We start from the raw sequence: 17,580 nt of genomic DNA, 5'->3' as shown, positions 1-17,580 counted from the left end.
CAGAAGGATTCCTATAACTGTCCCTGCTCTACAGTCAAGGCCTCAGCCTCTGGTGCTCATGGAAGCCGGGTGTACAGATAATAATAATCTTTATTAGTGTCACAGGTAGGCTTACATTAACGCTTCAAAGAAGTTACTGTGAAAATCCTGTAGTCGCCACACTCTTGCACCTGTTCGGGTACACTAAGGGAGAATTCAGAATGTTCACCCAACAAGCACATCTTTCGGGACTTGTGGGAGGAAACCGGAGCACCCGGAGGAAACTCACGTAGACACGGGGCGAATGTGCAGACAGTGACCCAAGCCGGGAATCGAACCTGGGACCCTGGAGCTGTGAAGCAACAACGTTAACCACTGTGCCGCCACAGGCGGGCCCTCTGACTCCTGTTTCTTGGACACGTGCCTTGGAGTTCTGGAGGAGGAGGTCAGTGCCAGGTGGAAAATTCTCACATCCAGAGATGGCAAGAAGACCACCCCACCTGACCAAAAAGCCCAGGTCACCACGCAGGTCACCACGTGGCATAACGTGGTGTGCCACACGTGGCCTCAGTGCCGCGAAACATTCAATGATCTTCTGCGGTCAGCAAGGTGCAGAGTAAGTGTATTCGGGGTGGCCATTCCTCCGTGCGCTCAGGTATCTGAGTGCGTATGCCAACTGGCACTGAAGCCTGGCCTGCCGAGGCTGGAATGTCAGCACAGTAGGCCTCAGTGCATCAGAGAGTGAAGTGTGCCACAGTGAAATGGGCCGCTTAATATCCAGGTCGGCGGAAGGGGAGCTTGCATGGACCTTCAGGTTGACAGAGCACTCATGAGACTTTATTTGTTCCCTGTCATAATGCTACATAATGCTACTGGAGCTGGCGTTCCATTGGCCAGTCATGGTGAGGTAGGGGTCTCAGATAAAGGTAAGAGTGCAGATCACAGATACATGTGCCATGGGTACTGGTAACATGGGCTTTCGGTCATCAAAAAGTGAACTGTCACAACCAGAATGCCCTCGAAGCTCCTATGCAGATGGCACCATGCAGCACGTCTCCATTGTCTCCTCAGCCTGCCCGGCATGCGCAGACCCTATAGTGATTAAATTTACTAACCTTTTCTCTCCCTTCCACAGAAGAGTCAACCAGAGGAGCAGCCAGCGACCCTGTGGACACCCCCCCCCCCGTTAAGCTCCACAGAAACTCCGATGTTGGTGGGCATTATGCCATCGTCTCTGTGGATAACGCACAGTGGTGAGGGCACATCACACTCACGTGAGGAGGTGGCAGAGAGGTCCCTGGGCACCGACATTGGGAGCACTGCTGGAGACTAGGACCATGCTCAGTCCCAGACAGACGGTGAACCTCTGCAGTCGCCCATCAGGCTGCAGATTCTTTAGGTGCAATTTTCCCAAATTAAACTGGATCAGGAGAGGAAACGAGAAAACCTGCGTGAACTTTGAAGGTTTCACAGCCGTTTTTTCTCACCAGATCTGATGGCACCTCTTTTCAATTTCAAAGGGCTGGTGCCCCAGTCTCAAAGTTTAATTACAGATCCCCTCCCCCCACCCCCGCACAGGTTAGGACCTTAAACGTATGGCAGGTGGATAAGGGGAACAGCTCCCAGCTCCCATGTGCAAAAAGGGAACCCCCCACACCCACACGCGCCCACTCTCACATGAAAACCCCCCTCATGGATAAAGGATAACACATCCCACCTGCAGAAGGGGTATCGCTCCCCCAAAGAAGGAGGGTACCCCACCCCACCCCACTAATGGAGCCCCAGGGCATTGCTCCTGGTCTTTCTGGACGTGAACCTGATCACGTCACCAGGGGAGAGGTGCTGGGAAAACTCAAATCTCACTGTCGAGTTTTGCGTTTCTGGGTTGCGCGCCATTTAGTGGCCATAATGGGAATCTTCCACAGGGCGAATAGGGCCACTAAATTGCGGCCTTTAAGCGTGATGCACAGGAAGATCTGGCAGAGATCTTTCCGTTATTGAGGAGTCCATGAGGAACATGAGCACAGTGTTGACCCTGAGAAACAATGACAAATCTTCCTCCATTGAAAGAGTGGTGTCTCACATGGAGAACTAGCTTCGGGAACACCCTCAGGAGTTCCAGGGTTCACTTCCGGTTGCGGCTATGACTAGCTAAGCCGCACATTTGGAAGCTCCTGCAACAAAGGTGTTTTTGGGCCAATTGGAGGGCCCCAACGGCGCTGAAAAAACGAATCCCGGTGGGGGAAGGTCCCCTGAGGAGAACTAGACCGATTTTATGGTCGGTACCCGGAGTGGAGCGGCAAGAAAAACGGCAGCAGCTCCCCAAAAAAAGCGGGGGAAGAAAATCAAAATGGCGGCCGGCGGTGCACCGGAGGAGTGGAAGAAATGGGCGGAGGAGCAGCAGGCCGCTCTCCTCCGTTTTTTCACGGAGATGAAAGTGGAACTCTTAGAGTCCATGAACGCGACGGCCACCAGGTTGGTGGGAGCCCAGGCGATCCAAGAGGCGTCGATTAAAGATCTGCAGCAGGAGATGGCCGCGAGGGAGGAGGAGGCCACAGTCATCGGGGCAAAGGTGGAGGTGCACGAGGCACTCCACATGAAGTGGCAGAGCCGCTTCGAGGAGCTGGACACTCGGATGAGGAGGAAAAATTTGAGGATCCTGGGCCTGGAAGAAGGCCTGGAGGGGTCGGATCTCCCGGGATATGTGGCGGAGATGTTGAGCTCCCTGATGGGGGAAGGGGCCGGTCCGGCGCCCCTGGAATTGGAAGAGGCATACCGGGTCATGGCCAGGAGGCCTAGGGCAAACGAGCCCCCGAGGGCGGTGCTGGTGCGGTTCCAGCGGCTAAGTGATCGAGAGAAAGTCCTGAGGTGGGCTAAAAGGGAGAAAAGCAGCAAGTGGCAGAACTCGACGGTAAGGGTGTACCAGGACTGGAGTGCGGAGGTGGCAAAGCGGCGGGCCCGGTACAACCGGACAAAGGCGGTGCTACACGCGAAAAAGATCAAATTTGGAATGTTGCAACCGGCGCGCTTGTGGGTCACCTACAAGGACCAACATCATTATTTCGAGTCCCCAGAGGAGGCCTGGACCTTTGTACAAGAGGAAAAGTTGGACACGAACTAAAACCTGGGAGCACCGGCGGTCGTAGCCGCCGGGGGACTCTTGATTGTGCAAGTGGCCCTTTTCTTTTTCAGGCCAGGTCGGAACTGGGTAACAGTTTCGTGGAGTGTTTGGGGTGTTTTTTCTCGAACGGTTGACTTTTCTGAATATTTTGAAGGTTTCGAGTTGTTGGGTGTTTCTGTATATTTGTACTGTTGAAATCTCTATTGTGGGTCGTTGGCTTCTTATGGGGTGTTTTTTCCCGTTTCCAATTTCCCTTAGTTATTTACCCCTCTTACCCTTTTTCTTTGGGTGCTTGGGGGGGTTTTTTGTTCTTTTTTTTCTTTTCGGGTTATGGTTATCTGCGGTTATTTATACTGTTTGATGGAGGGTGATGGTTGGGCACACTGTTAGTTGATAGTTAGTTAATTATTTTGTTATTTAAGTATGTAGTTAAGTATTTATGTATTTAGTTGCCATTGGGTATTTGTATTTATATCGTTAAGTTGGGGAGACGGGACGGGGGGGAGCGGGTTGATTATGCGGGTCTTTCTCAGGGGTTTTAAGGGGATCTTTCACGGGCGCAGATGGGGTGAACCGGGAGGAGTCGGAATGTGGCAGGAGCAGCCGGGTCAGCGGAGACCAGCTGACTCTCGGGAGTACGATGTGGGGTACATCGCGGCTAGGAGGGGTCCTAGCCAGGGGGGGGGGGGGGGGGAAGGGGGGGGGGACTGGGGGGGGACACCGGGTTGCTGCTAGAAAGACCAGGGACGAGAAGGGGAGAGCCGGGGGGGGTGGGGGGGGGGGCCATCGCTATGGGAAGCGGGTCAGAAAAGAAGGGATGACCCGGGGCGAGCAAGGGACAAGACATGGCTAATCGACAGGGAGTAGGGACGGGTCGCTCTGCGACCCGACTGATCACGTGGAACGTAAGGGGGCTGAATGGGCCGGTCAAAAGATCAAGGGTCTTCTCACACCTGAAGGGACTGAAGGCTGATGTAGCAATGCTGCAGGAGACTCATTTGAGGGTAGCAGATCAGGTCCGCCTGAGAAGGGGGTGGGTGGGACAGGTGTTCCACTCAGGCTTGGATATCAAGAACCGGGGGGTGGCGATTTTGGTGGGAAAGAGAGTGTCGTTTGTGGCGGCAGAGGTGGTGGCAGACAAGGAGGGCAGGTACGTGATGGTGAGGGGTAGGCTGCAGGGAGAGAGTGTGGTACTGGTAATGTGTATGCCCCGAACTGGGACGACGCGGGTTTTATGAGGCGCCTGCTGGGCCTCATCCCGGGACTGGAGGCAGGGGGCCTGATCATGGGAGGGGACTTTAATACGGTGTTAGACCCTGGGCTGGATAGATCGAGTTCCAGGACGAATAGGAGGCCGGCAGCGGCAGAGGTGTTAAGGGGGTTCATGGAGCAGATGGGAGGGGTAGACCCATGGAGATTTGGTAGGCCTAGGGCGAGGGAGTATTCTTTTTTCTCCCACGTCCACAGAGTGTACTCTAGGATCGATTTTTTCGTATTGAACAGGGGGCTGATACCGAGAGTGCAGGACACGGAGTACTCGGCCATTGCGATATCGGACCATGCACCACATTGGGTGGACGTGGACATGGGGGAGGCGCGGGACCAACGCCCGTTGTGGCGCCTGGATGTAGGGCTGTTGGCGGACGAAGAGGTGTGCAGAAGGGTGAGAACGGGCATTGAGAACTATCTGGGTACGAATGACACAGGTGAGGTGCAGGTGGGGACGGTCTGGGAGGCCTTGAAAGCAGTGATTAGAGGAGAGCTGATCTCCATAAGGGCACACAGAGAGAGGAAGGAGAGGCAGGAAAGGGAGAGGCTGGTGGGGGAGCTCCTAGAAGTAGATAGGAAATATGCGGCGGCGCCAGAGGAGGGGCTATTAAGGGAGCGGCGTAGCTTGCAGGCCAGGTTCGACCTACTGACCACTAGGAAGGCGGAAATGCAGTGGAGAAGGGCGCAGGGTGCGGCGTATGAGTACGGGGAAAAGGCGAGCAGGATGCTGGCACACCAGCTTCGTAAGCGAGATGCAGCCAGAGAGATTGGGGGAGTGAGAGAGAGGGGTGGGGATGTAGTGCAGAAGGGGCAAGAGGTGAATAGGGTCTTTAGGGACTTCTATAGGGAATTGTATAGGTCTGAACCGCCGAAGAGGAGAGGGGGAATGAAGAACTTTCTCGACAAATTGGGGTTCCCAAAGGTACAGGAGGAGCTGGTGGAAGGGTTGGGGGCGCCGATAGAGCTGCAGGAGCTAATTAAAGGGATAGGCCAGATGCAGGCGGGGAAGGCGCCGGGGCCGGATGGGTTCCCGGTGGAGTTTTACAGGAAATTTGTGGACTTGGTGGGTCCAGTGCTGGTGCGAGCCTTCAATGAGGCGCGCGAGGGGGGGGTTCTGCCTCCAACAATGTCGCAGGCCCTGATCTCCTTGATTTTGAAGCGGGACAAGGACCCGGTCCAGTGCGGGTCCTACAGGCCTATCTCCCTCTTAAATGTAGATGCCAAGCTGTTAGCAAAGGTCCTGGCAACCAGGATAGAGGACTGTGTGCCAGGGGTAGTCCATGAAGACCAGACGGGGTTCGTGAAGGGACGCCAACTTAACACAAATGTCCGGAGATTGTTAAATGTGATTATGATGCCAGCAGTGGAAGGGGAGGCGGAGATAGTGGTAGCGCTGGACGCGGAGAAGGCATTTGACAGGGTGGAGTGGGAATACTTGTGGGAGACGTTGGAAAGGTTTGGGTTTGGGGAGGGATTTATCAAGTGGGTAAAACTGCTCTATTCAGCTCCGATGGCAAGTGTGGTAACAAACGGGAGGAGGTCAGAATATTTTGGGCTCCATCGAGGTACTAGGCAGGGATGTCCCCTATCTCCCTTACTCTTTGCATTAGCGATTGAGCCGTTGGCGATGGCACTGAGGGGTTCAGGGGGGTGGAGAGGACTGACAAGGGGAGGGGAGGAACATCGGGTCTCGCTCTATGCGGATGATTTGTTGTTGTATGTGGCAGACCCGGAGGGGGGAATGCCGGAGGTAATGGGGATACTAGCGGAGTTCGGGGACTTTTCGGGATATAAATTAAATCTGGGGAAAAGTGAGGTCTTTGTAATACACCCGGGAGACCAAGGGGAGGGAATTGGGAGGCTCCCCTTCAAAAGAGCAGTTAAAAGTTTTAGGTATTTGGGGGTGCAGGTGGCAAAGAACTGGGGGACCCTACACAAGTTGAACTTTTCCAGACTGGTGGAGCAGATGGAGGAGGAGTTTAAGAGGTGGGACATGGTGCCGCTGTCGCTGGCAGGGAGGGTGCAGTCAGTTAAAATGACGGTCCTCCCGAGGTTCTTGTTTTTGTTCCAGTGTCTGCCCATCTTCCTCCCCAGGGCCTTTTTCAAGAAGGTAACGAGTAGTATCATGGGGTATGTGTGGGCACATGGCACCCCGAGAGTTAGAAGGGTCTTTTTGGAGCGGAGTAGGGATAGTGGAGGGCTGGCGTTACCCAACCTTTCAGGATATTACTGGGCGGCAAATACATCGATGGTACGAAAGTGGATGATGGAAGGGGAGGGGGCAGCCTGGAAGCGCATGGAGAGGGCGTCCTGCGGCAACATAAGCTTAGGGGCACTGGTAACGGCACCATGGCCGCTCCCTCCCACGAGGTATACCACGAGCCCGGTGGTGGCGGCCACCCTCAAGATCTGGGGGCAGTGGAGGCGACACAGGGGGGAAGTGGGAGGTCTGATAGGGGCACCACTAAGAGGGAACCACAGATTTGCGCCGGGAAACACAGGAGGGGGATTCCAGAGCTGGCAGAGGGCGGGTATTAGACAACTGAGGGACTTGTTTATAGAGGGGAGGTTTGCGAGCCTGGGAGAGCTGGAGGAGAAATTTGGGCTCCCCCCGGGGAACACGTTCAGGTACCTCCAAGTGAAGGCATTTGCCAGACGACAGGTAGCGGGGTTCCCCGCGCTCCCCGACAGGGGGGTGAGTGATAGGGTGCTATCAGGGGTCTGGGTCGGGGAGGGGAAGATCTCGGACATCTATAAGATTATGCAGGAGGTGGAGGAGGTACCAGTAGAGGAGCTGAAAGATAAGTGGGAGTTAGAGCTGGGGGAACAGATAGAGGACGGGACATGGGCAGACGCCCTGGAGAGGGTCAACTCGTCGTCGTCATGTGCGAGACTAAGTCTCATTCAATTTAAGGTACTGCATAGAGCCCACATGACGGGGACAAGGATGAGTCGGTTTTTCGGGGGTGAAGACAGGTGTATTAGATGTTCGGGAAGCCCTGCGAATCATGCACATATGTTTTGGGCATGTCCGGCACTGGAGGAGTTCTGGAAGGGGGTGGCAGGGACGGTGTCGAGAGTGGTGGGGTCCAGGGTCAAGCCAGGATGGGGACTTGCGATCTTCGGGGTTGGGGTGGAACCGGGGGTACAGGAGGCGAGGGAGGCTGGAATATTAGCCTTTGCGTCCTTGGTGGCTCGGAGGAGGATCCTGATTCAGTGGAGGGACGAAAGGCCTCCGAGTGTTAACACCTGGTTAAACGACATGGCAAACTTCATCCAATTGGAAAGGATCAAATTCGCCCTGAGAGGGTCGGTGCAGGGGTTTTCCAGGCGATGGCAACCCTTCCTAGACCTCTTGGATCAGAGATAGAAACTGAGGCCATGACAGCAGCAACCCGGGAGGGGAGGGGAGGGCGGGAGGGGGGGAGGGGGGGGGGAGGGGGGACAACGACGAAGGAAGTACGGTAGCGGTGGTGGCACGGGCAAGGCCTGCCCGAGGACGCTGCTAGAAATGATAAGTTGGTCTGACTGTCGGTTCGCCGGCGGGGGGGGGGGGGGGACGCGCGGGTAGGGGGGGGGGGGGGGATTTTTTTTTTTTTTTCCTTTTTCTTGTTAAGTAGGGGGGTTTGACTTTGTTTTGTTATAATTTAAATGTAAATGTAGGGGGGGTTAAAATGTTTGTATTTTGAAAAATTCAATAAAAATTATTTAAAAAAAAAAAGGAGTTCCAGGGTTCACGCTCGGACTTGCAAGCCAGCCCACTGGCTGTGATCTCTGGAGGCCACAACAGTATGAGAGATGGATGAGGCACCTCTGCTCTCTACTAGCCACATGCCTATCAATGGTGAGCGGGGCAGTGAAAACACACCTGTCATTGACAGATGACCTGTCTGTTGTCTGTATGGGCTTCTCTCAGGGAGCTCCGGACGAGGGCAGCAGCTCTTCGGCCAGTGGCCGCAACATTTGAGGAGTGCCCAATCATGAGGCTGGATGCTCCTTCCCAGCGGAGCCAAGTCAGGCACCAGCGACCAGAGGATCCCTGCCAACGTCGTCATTGAACCCATGACAGCATAGTCAGCAGACTGTCTCAAATGCCGCTGCCAGCGATGGGGGTGGGGAAGGGGGAGGGGCAGCACCAAGACGTAGCACCCATAGGTGTATGTTTAAGGCACCTTAAGAATAGCAGGTGACATTATTTGCATTCATCACTTTGAGTTTTCTGTTTAGTTTGGCACATTTGTATGCTGCCCTTATATTAAGTAACATAAACATGCTCCCAAATTCAATGGGCTGAGTTGGCTGCATGTTTTGTACATTGTTGGCCAGATGTTGCGCAGCTTGTAAGCTGAGAGCTTTGTGTGGTGCTGGATTTCTGGATTGGGCTCTTGAGGGAAGTTTTACTGTGGAGCGAGATCTTCATGTCATCCACCTCAAAGTCCTCACTCTGTGTGTGCCCAGGCTCATCCTCAGACCCATCACTGGAGTCAGCCCCCCCCCCCCCCCCCCCCCCCCCCCCCCCCCCACCCCACCACCACCAGCAACCTGTGAGCCTACCGCACTCTCCTCAGCCTCCACTTGTCTCACCTTGTCAGAGTGAGATTGTGCAGGGCCCAGCTTGGGGCAACTATCAGGGAGACATTCTCTGAAGGATGTTGCAAGAATCTCCTGGATCAGTTCAGGGATCTGAAGCGCATCTTGAGCACCCCAATGGTGCACACCACCACCACCACTCTTGTGGAGGCACAACTTCTGCTGAATCTCTCCTCAGCCTCAGTTCATCATGGCGTCATCATAAATTGCCCTTCGTATCCAAAAACATTAGGTGGGGTTACTGGGTTACGGGGGTAGGGTGGAGGTGTGGACTTAAGTAGGGTGCTCTTTCCAAGGGCTGGTGCAGACTTGATGGGCCGAATAGCCTCTTTCTGCACGGTAAATTCTATGATTCTTTGATCAGCCACCACTTCATGGGATAAGGAGGACCCACCTTCGAATTGTGCAGGAGCCACGAATAGCCTTAATATCTGGAAACTCCACAAGATGCAAGAAGTGTGTGAGTTCCCTGGGTAATGGGCACAAACATGGAGAATCTATATCCTGTGGTCACAGACAATCCACACATCCAGTGAGTGTATCCCTCCTGTTGTGAAAGCTCCTGGTTCTCCTGCCCGCACCTTGATGGTCACATGCGTGTAGTCTATAGCACCCTGAATGCAGGGGACCCCAGCTATTGCCATGAACATTCATACTCTCTCCGCCTGGCTGCCCTCATGTTCCTGGTAGTTGATAATGGGCAGGCATGTCAAAAGGTGGCATCAGTCACCAGTTTAAAACAACTGTGTGCAGCTGATTGAGAGACGAGGCACAAATTCCCCACTGAACCCTGAAAAGAACCTGAGGTGTAGAGGTTGAGGACCACTGTGACCTTCAACTTCACTGGCATGGGGTGAACCCCTCCCCCAACAGTTGGAGGTGACTTTGGGACCTAACATGTCACAAATTGATGTCTTTGTGTCCCCACCTCCTGGGCCTCAGGCACTTGGAGGTAGCTGGTGTGCTGTTTGTATACTCTAGACACTGGGTAGTGGTGTCTTTGGCGTCCCATCCTCGCCAGACCCGTGCCTTTCCTCGTCCAGGTCTCTGCCTTGGACACTGCCCTTGCTCACTTGGCCTACTCTCCATCCTGCCGCTCTCTCCTTCAGAGTAGGGCCCATCAGAGCAGTATAGTATTCCCACAGGATCAGATGCAGAGGACCAGTGCCTTGAAGGTGAGAGCTCACAGTCCTCCAATCCTCACGAAAACCTTCCAGGTAATTCCTGGAATTCTGAAAGGCTGGCTTCTAATTCTGAACAATAACCACAATACTCAAACTAAACTCTATACTCACACAGCTGTGAACTCTCTATCACAGAGAAACGTTTCCTGTTCCGGTGGGGTGAGGTCTTCTGTCCTGCCCTTGGATGAGGAAATGCGAAAAAAGAATGGGTTGCCAAAGAGGTTGAGGGCGACCATCACCTTGGTGACCACCGGGAACTGGTGTCCTCTCCATACCCCCACGGCGCCAAGTGTGCCACCATCATGGGTGGCACGGTGTCACAGTGGTTAGCACTGCTGCCTCACAGCTCCAGGATCACAGGTCGATTCCTGGTTAGGGTCACTGTCTGTGCGGAGTCTTCGTGTTCTCCCAGTGTCTGTGTGGACTTCTTCCGGGTGCTCCAGTTTCCTCCCACATCCAAAGATGTGCAGGTTAGGTGGATTGGCTATGCTAAATTGTCCCTTAGTTTCCAAAGGTTAGGTGGTTACTGGGCTTAAGTAGGGTGTTCTTTCAAGGGCCGGTGTAGATTCGATGGGCCAAATGGCCTCCTTCTGTACTGTAAATTCCATGATCTGGCACGGGTGGTGCCCGGTCTGCCATGTAAGCCTTAGTCGGCAGCGGCACACCCGGTCCGGCAGCTCCTCGAAGGCATCGCTGATGATATAAACATGGCCTGATACGGCACCTCCTTTGCACCTCCTCCTCAGCCTGGTGGACAACCGGCACTTGAGCCCCACTGATTGTCCCCTGCTGGTCTGGGCAGGCTCCTCGCATGCAGCGTCTTCCCTCGGCTGGCCCTAGAGCTGCCGTTGCTGTGCACCCCTGATGGCAGCAGCGGCTCAGTACATAGCGAGCATTGCTGGCTGTATCTGAAATCCATGTCTGTGTGGGTGGAGGGAGAGAGACAGAGAATGTCAGCAAGGTGAGGGTTTCCTTGACCATCCAACGTCACCAGGTTACATGGTCACTCTAAGTTGTACTGTTGTGCCACCCTCAACATTTTCTCCCCCCCCCCCCCCCCCCACCCCCCGCCCCACTCCCCAGGCTCCTTTGAGACAACGCAGATTGCACTGCATCCCTGTATCAATCAGGGATTGGCACCCGGCCTGTGATGTGGGGAGCCTCTATCCTTACCACCTGGCACTGCCAACTGGAGTACTGATGGCTGCCGCAACCAGAGTTAGCAATAGGCTCTGTGGTCCCTGTCCTGGTTCTCCCAGTGTGATCTACTCTGGGTCTCCTCACTGGGTGAGCGTTGTACGCTCTGCCAGAAGGGTTGCAACTGGATGTATGGTGGAGGCATTCAAACAGTGCAGGAATGGGTCTCCATGCTAAGTGGATGGTGTGCACACAGGTCCTACAATGGGGGATGAGCGAGGGATGCATGCGTTTACTGTGAGTTTACTGTGAGTTTAGTTGCAGTATGATGTGGAGCCTGAGGTTTACACACAGGTTGTGATAGGGAGCTGGTCAGGTTTCCTAGCTGGGAATGGGATGAATGGGATCAGGGGCACGGTGAGCAGGTAGGGCTTGGAGACAGCTCGTGATCCAAATTGGTGGGCTAACTGATAGTGTCACTGCTAAGGCTTTTGATCTAAGAGGGGCAATGTGCTAGTATGCATTCCAGCAGCACCGGTGCATGGGTCTTTTGTTTGAGGTGAGCTCTGCTAATCTCTGCTGTGGGGCTGTGGAATGCCAACACCTGATGGGCCAGGGATTGAGCATGGCCATGCCCATTGATTGGTGATACTGCTGGGATATGAGGGTGTCCAAATGTGCAGGTTGGGTGGGTCTCCAGCAGACCAAGGCAGGCCAGCAGCACGGTTCAATTCGTGTACCAGCCTCCCCGAACAGGCGCCGGAATTTGGCGACTAGGGGCTTTTCACAGTAACTTCATTGAAGTCTACTCGTGACAATAAGCGATTTTAATTTCATTTCACATGACCAATGACCTTCAGAGCATTTGCAAGGTACCGTGAGCCGTCAGCAGTGTCAACAGTAAAAGTTGTGTTTAAATGAATTTATAGCAGCGATGGGGGTCACAGTCCGATCCTGAGGGGGACACCCCAAGTCCACTCATTTGCCACTAAGTCATATCCCTGAGGTGCAGGCATACACCCCCCAGAAAGCCCAAAATGTTTCAAAGCTTTGCTTACCTCTTGCTTCCACTCAACGGCCATGGCGCCTGGACTCACACTTGTATATACTTGCACCAAATCATGCCCGCGTTACTCACGGTTGTGACGGGTGGAGCATAACAGGCGGGTGGAGAATTGAGCTTGGTCAGGAGGGGGAGCCGTTCCGCTGGCAGGGAGGGCTTCAGCGGAGCTGGTGGGACTAGTGGGAGGTGGTCCGGGAGTGGCGAGGGAGGTTACAGGGGGGCAGTTTTTGGCATTCCGTGTCCACGCACGGCCGACGCTATGTTGTATGGCGCAGCCGCCGCCAAGGGCATGCGCGGCCACGGACCCTGCCATTCTGCATCCATGTTGGCAGGTAAAGCCGGGCTTGACGTGGCGTGGCTGCTTACCCCCCACCGGACGGTACAATCGGTGCGGGGGCGGTGCCGACGTTTTGGTCGTAAGACCAGACGCATCCTCCTGACATAGCCGCAGAATTGGAAAATCCAGCCCTCGATATTTGAATGTGCACAGGTTTTGCAATAAAATTAATGAATTGTCAGAAATGAATGGTTCTAATGTAACAGCCATTACAGAAACATGGGCCCAGGTTCTCGCTCCCGGGTTGGGTCCACAAAGTTGGGACGATTCCTCACTCTGTGAACCTAACCTTTAAAAATGGCTGCTCGCATGCTGGATTTTCATTCTGAGGGGGTGGGTTAGAATAGGAATTGGGGTGGGCAACCCCAAAAGAAGAGACAATGCTGTCAAATGTGGGGAGCGGGCTGACCCGCCTCGAGGCTGTGTGGAGTCTGCACGTCCTCCCCATGTGTGCGTGGGTTTCCTCCGGGTGCTCCGGTTTCCTCCCACAGTCCAAAGATGTGCGGGTTAGGTGGATTGGCCATGCTAAATTGCCCGTAGTGCCCTAATGAAAGTAAGGTTAAGGGGGATGTTGTTGTGTTACGGGTATAGGGTGGATACGTGGGTGGATACATGGCTCGGCACAACATTGAGGGCCGAAGGGCCTGTTCTGTGCTGTACTGTTCTATGTTCTATGTTCTATGAGGCTCTGGCACTGCATCCAATAAAAAATAGATTCAAAGATAAAAAATACTTCCACACAGCGCTGAGGACACAGGTTCTATCCCGACCACAGGTCACTGTCCATGTTAAGTTTGCACATTCTCCTCGTGTTTGCGTAGGTCTCACCCCAACAACCCAAAGATGTGCATGCCAGATGAATTGGCCACACTAAATTGCTCCTTAATTGGAAAAAAAAGAATTGGGTACTCTAAATTTATTTTTTAAAAGATTTTAAAAATATTTCTAGCCCTCACACCTCCTCCCTTTACACATTCCCCACGTCCCATCTATGTTAACCCATGCGACATCATGCCCTGTATTCGCCCCCATGGGCCCCATACCCTGATTGCCAACCTTTGCCACTTACCACCCCATTACCCTTCATAGGCCTTAGGCCAATCTCTGTCCCTGTCCCCATAACCCATGACACTATATAGTCCCTATGCCAATGTAATGCCAACTCATGCTAATCGATGCTCTCCATCCACCACCCTTTGCCCTTATACTATCCCAATTCACCTGGTATCTATGATGAATAGTATCATGAAACATACCCCTCCATCATTCCTGCCCCCTCAAAAATGGGAAGTGCCATGTTTGGCACTGGAACTTCCAATTTTTGGGCATTTCTGCTGCTTTTGCCATGACGTAGAAAATCTGGGTTGTGGTTGCAGTGTGACCAAAGTTGGGAACTAGATATTCAAGGAGACTTGAATTTTATAAGAGATAGCCAAACTGAAAGGTGGATGGAGGAAGTAACCCTGATTATGAAAGGTAAGATATAGAGAATAGAATGACAGGATTTTAGCTTGGAAAATTAAAACATGGAATTAGTTTGGGTGGAGTTTGGAAACAACAAGGTACAAAAAGCACTCATAGTAATTCATAGGTTTCCAAACAGTAGTTGTAATGGCGGCAGAGAATAAATCAAGAAATTTGAGGTGCATAGGGTGGCATGGGCGCAGTGGATAGCACAGGGACTGCGGCGTTGAGGACCCATGTTCGAATCCCGGTCCTGGGTCACTGTCCGTGTCGGGTTTGCTTCCCACTCTAGCTTATCTGTCATATGCATCCTGTTGTTAAATTCAGCCCATTGAGTTTGAGAGCGATTGAGCCAAGTCCAAAACTAAACTCTCAAATCTGCAGAAAGCAAAGCACATGCATATGACAGATAAGCTAGAGTGGGAAGCTCGATTAAAAGATGTGCTAGTAGATAAGAAATTGCAAACAATGAAAGGATAAATTCATAATTTTCAATATGCCCTCCCTTAATGAATAACATCCAGGGGAAAGTGGTCCATCCATAGCCAAGTAGGTCGATACCAATAGTGGGAAAATGCGAGAATCTATTAGAAGAGACACGTTAACAGGGCACTTAGAAACTCATAAAATGATTAGATAGAATCAACATCAATTTAAGAAAAGGAAGTCATTTTTGACAAACTTACGAGGTTTTTGAAGTTGTAGAGAATCGACAAGAGAATTGATAAGGTAGATGCAATATATTTGGATTTTAAAAAGCATTCAGTCAGTTGTCACTCAAGAGATTATCACTCAAAATTAGGGTTAATGGGATTGGGAGTTATCTATGGATTAATAATTGGGGTTTGGCCAGGAATGGAAAACAGAGAATAGGAATGTGGTTAGCACAATTGCTTCACAGCTCCAGGGTCCCAGGTTTGATTCCCGGCTGGGTCACTGTGCGGAATCTGCACGTTCCCCTCTGCGTGGGTTTCCTCTGGGTGCTCCGGTTTCCTCCCACAATCCAAAGATGTGTGGGTTAGGTGGATTGGCCATGCTAAATAGCCCTTAGTGTCCTAAAAAGGTTACGTGGGGGTTGCTGGGTTACGGGGATAGGGTAGATACGTGGGCTTGAGTAGGGTGATCTTTGTAAGGGCTGGTGCATACTTGATGGGCCGAATGGCCTCCTTCTGAACTGTAAATTCTATGATTCTATGATTTTATGAGGAATAAATTGGTTATTTTCATGTCAGCAAGCTATAGCTCGCAGGATTAGGGCTAGTGCCTTGGCTCTTTACAATCTATATCAATAATTTGGATGCGGGGACTGGGTTTAATGTATCAAAGTTTGCAGATAATACAAAGTTAGGTGGGAAATTGGCATGAGGAGTACACAGGGATTTAATGTAGGTAGGTGTGAGGCTATCCACTTCAGTAGGTAAAGCATGTGTTTTTTGTAATCTGAGAGACTGACAAATGTTAATATTTTGAATGATTCAGTTGTTTTTGTGCATGAACCACAGAAAATTAACATGCAGGTACAGCAACAATTAGGAAAACAAATGGCATGTCGGCCCTTATTACAAAGGGATTGGAGCATAAGCTTTACAGCAGGAGTATTATGTACAGTTTTGGGACTGGATTCGCCGCCCCGTCGTGCCACATTTCCGTTTCAGCACGCCAGCGGGATGCTCCATTACGCCTGCTGGTCAATGGGGTTTCCCATTGTGGGGCAGCCGCATGCCGTCAGGAGACCACCGGGCTGCAGGAAAAATGGAGCATTCCGCCGGTGGAGAATCCAGTCCTTGGTCTCCTTACCGAAGCTGATCTTCTACCTTAACTATACCTCCCTATACTATCCCCTTATCCCTTGGTTCCTTCAAAATCTAAAAATCTATCCATCAAATCAGCCTCATAAACACTCAATTACTGAACATCCCCAGTGATCTGGGAGTTAGAAAATTCCAAAGGTAGATTGTTCTTGCTTTGGAGGGAGAACATTGAAGATTCACTAGACTAGTCCCTGGGATGAAGAGATTGTCGCATGTGGAGAGATTTAGTAGACATGGGTTATATTCCACAGAGGTTTGAAGAATGAAAGGTGATCTAATTGAAACCCACAACGTTTTTAAGGATTTTGACAGGATAGATGCTGGTAGGATGTTTGCCCTAGCTGAGGCATCAAAAACTAAGGGCCGCAGTCTCTAGTGTCTGACCATTTAGGACTGAGATGAGAAATGTCTTCACTCAGAGGTTTGAAACGCTTTGGAATTTTCGAATGAAGATTTTGAGTAGTCTTCTATTTCATGACTGGTTTGAGCTGCATCCAACCAAGAATAATGAAAAACTGACATGAAGAGTCACCATTAGTTAATTTGTGGTGTTTGCTGCCAGCTGATAGCAAAGACTGTCAGCAGTCTGGGAGCAGATTATGAACTTCCTCTCAGCTCTAGTCATCAAGCCTGAAAAATAAAGCCTAACCCTAATCCTAACCAGTTATATAAAATATGGCAATTAAAAAGGAATTATGAGTACACATCACATTAAACCATTACTAAGTTTTTAGGATGTATCTTAATATCATTTTACATAAAATATCTCTTCATAGATGCAGTCTGGGTCAGTACCACCCAAAGTAAGAGACCAAGAACAGGGGTTTTCATGGAACCACTGCCTACAATTGACAAAAAAAATATAGATCATAGAATTTACAGTGCAGAAGGAGGCCATTGGGCCCATCGCGTCATGGAAAGAGCACTGTACCTAAGCCCACACCTCCACCCTATCCCCACACCTTCACCCTATCCCTGTAACCCCACCTAACCTTTTTTGGAACAGATTAACCATTCACCTGAAGAAGGAACAGTGCTCCGAAAGCTAGTGATTTGAAACAAACCTGTTGGACTTTAACCTGGTGTTGTAAGACTTCTTACTATGCTCACCCCAGTCTAATGCCAGCATCCCCACATCATATCATTTTTGGACACTAATGGCAATTTTAGCATAGCCATTCCACCTAACCTGCACATCTTTGGACTGTGGGAGGAAACCGGAGCACACGGAAGAAACCCACGCTGACATGGGGAGAACGTGTAGACTACACACAGACAGTGACCCAAGCCAGGAATTGAACCTGGGAACCTGGAGCTGTGAAGCAGCTGTGCGAACCACAGTGCTACCGTGCTGCCCATGCATGTCCATGCATTCCCATGTTTCTAGTTCCCATTAGTTTACAAACCAACTGATCTGGGAAGCACCAAAGGATTGCCTTCTGCAGATTAGATGAATCTCAATGCATTACTTGGCCAATCCAGCAGTTCTTAAATAAAGCGTTCTGTTGATCTCCACATAAAGAGCACTTGTGCCATTTTTAACTTGGTATAGGAGTCAGGCAGGCAAAGAATGAGACACGCACTCAATCTGCCTGACCTCATAATCATGAGGCCCACATAATTAT

Source organism: Scyliorhinus canicula, chromosome 15 (genome assembly GCF_902713615.1).
Source record: "Scyliorhinus canicula chromosome 15, sScyCan1.1, whole genome shotgun sequence".
Lineage (NCBI taxonomy): Eukaryota > Metazoa > Chordata > Chondrichthyes > Carcharhiniformes > Scyliorhinidae > Scyliorhinus > Scyliorhinus canicula.
The sequence above is the reverse complement of the archived record's forward strand: the minus strand, read 5'-3'. Positions refer to the sequence as shown.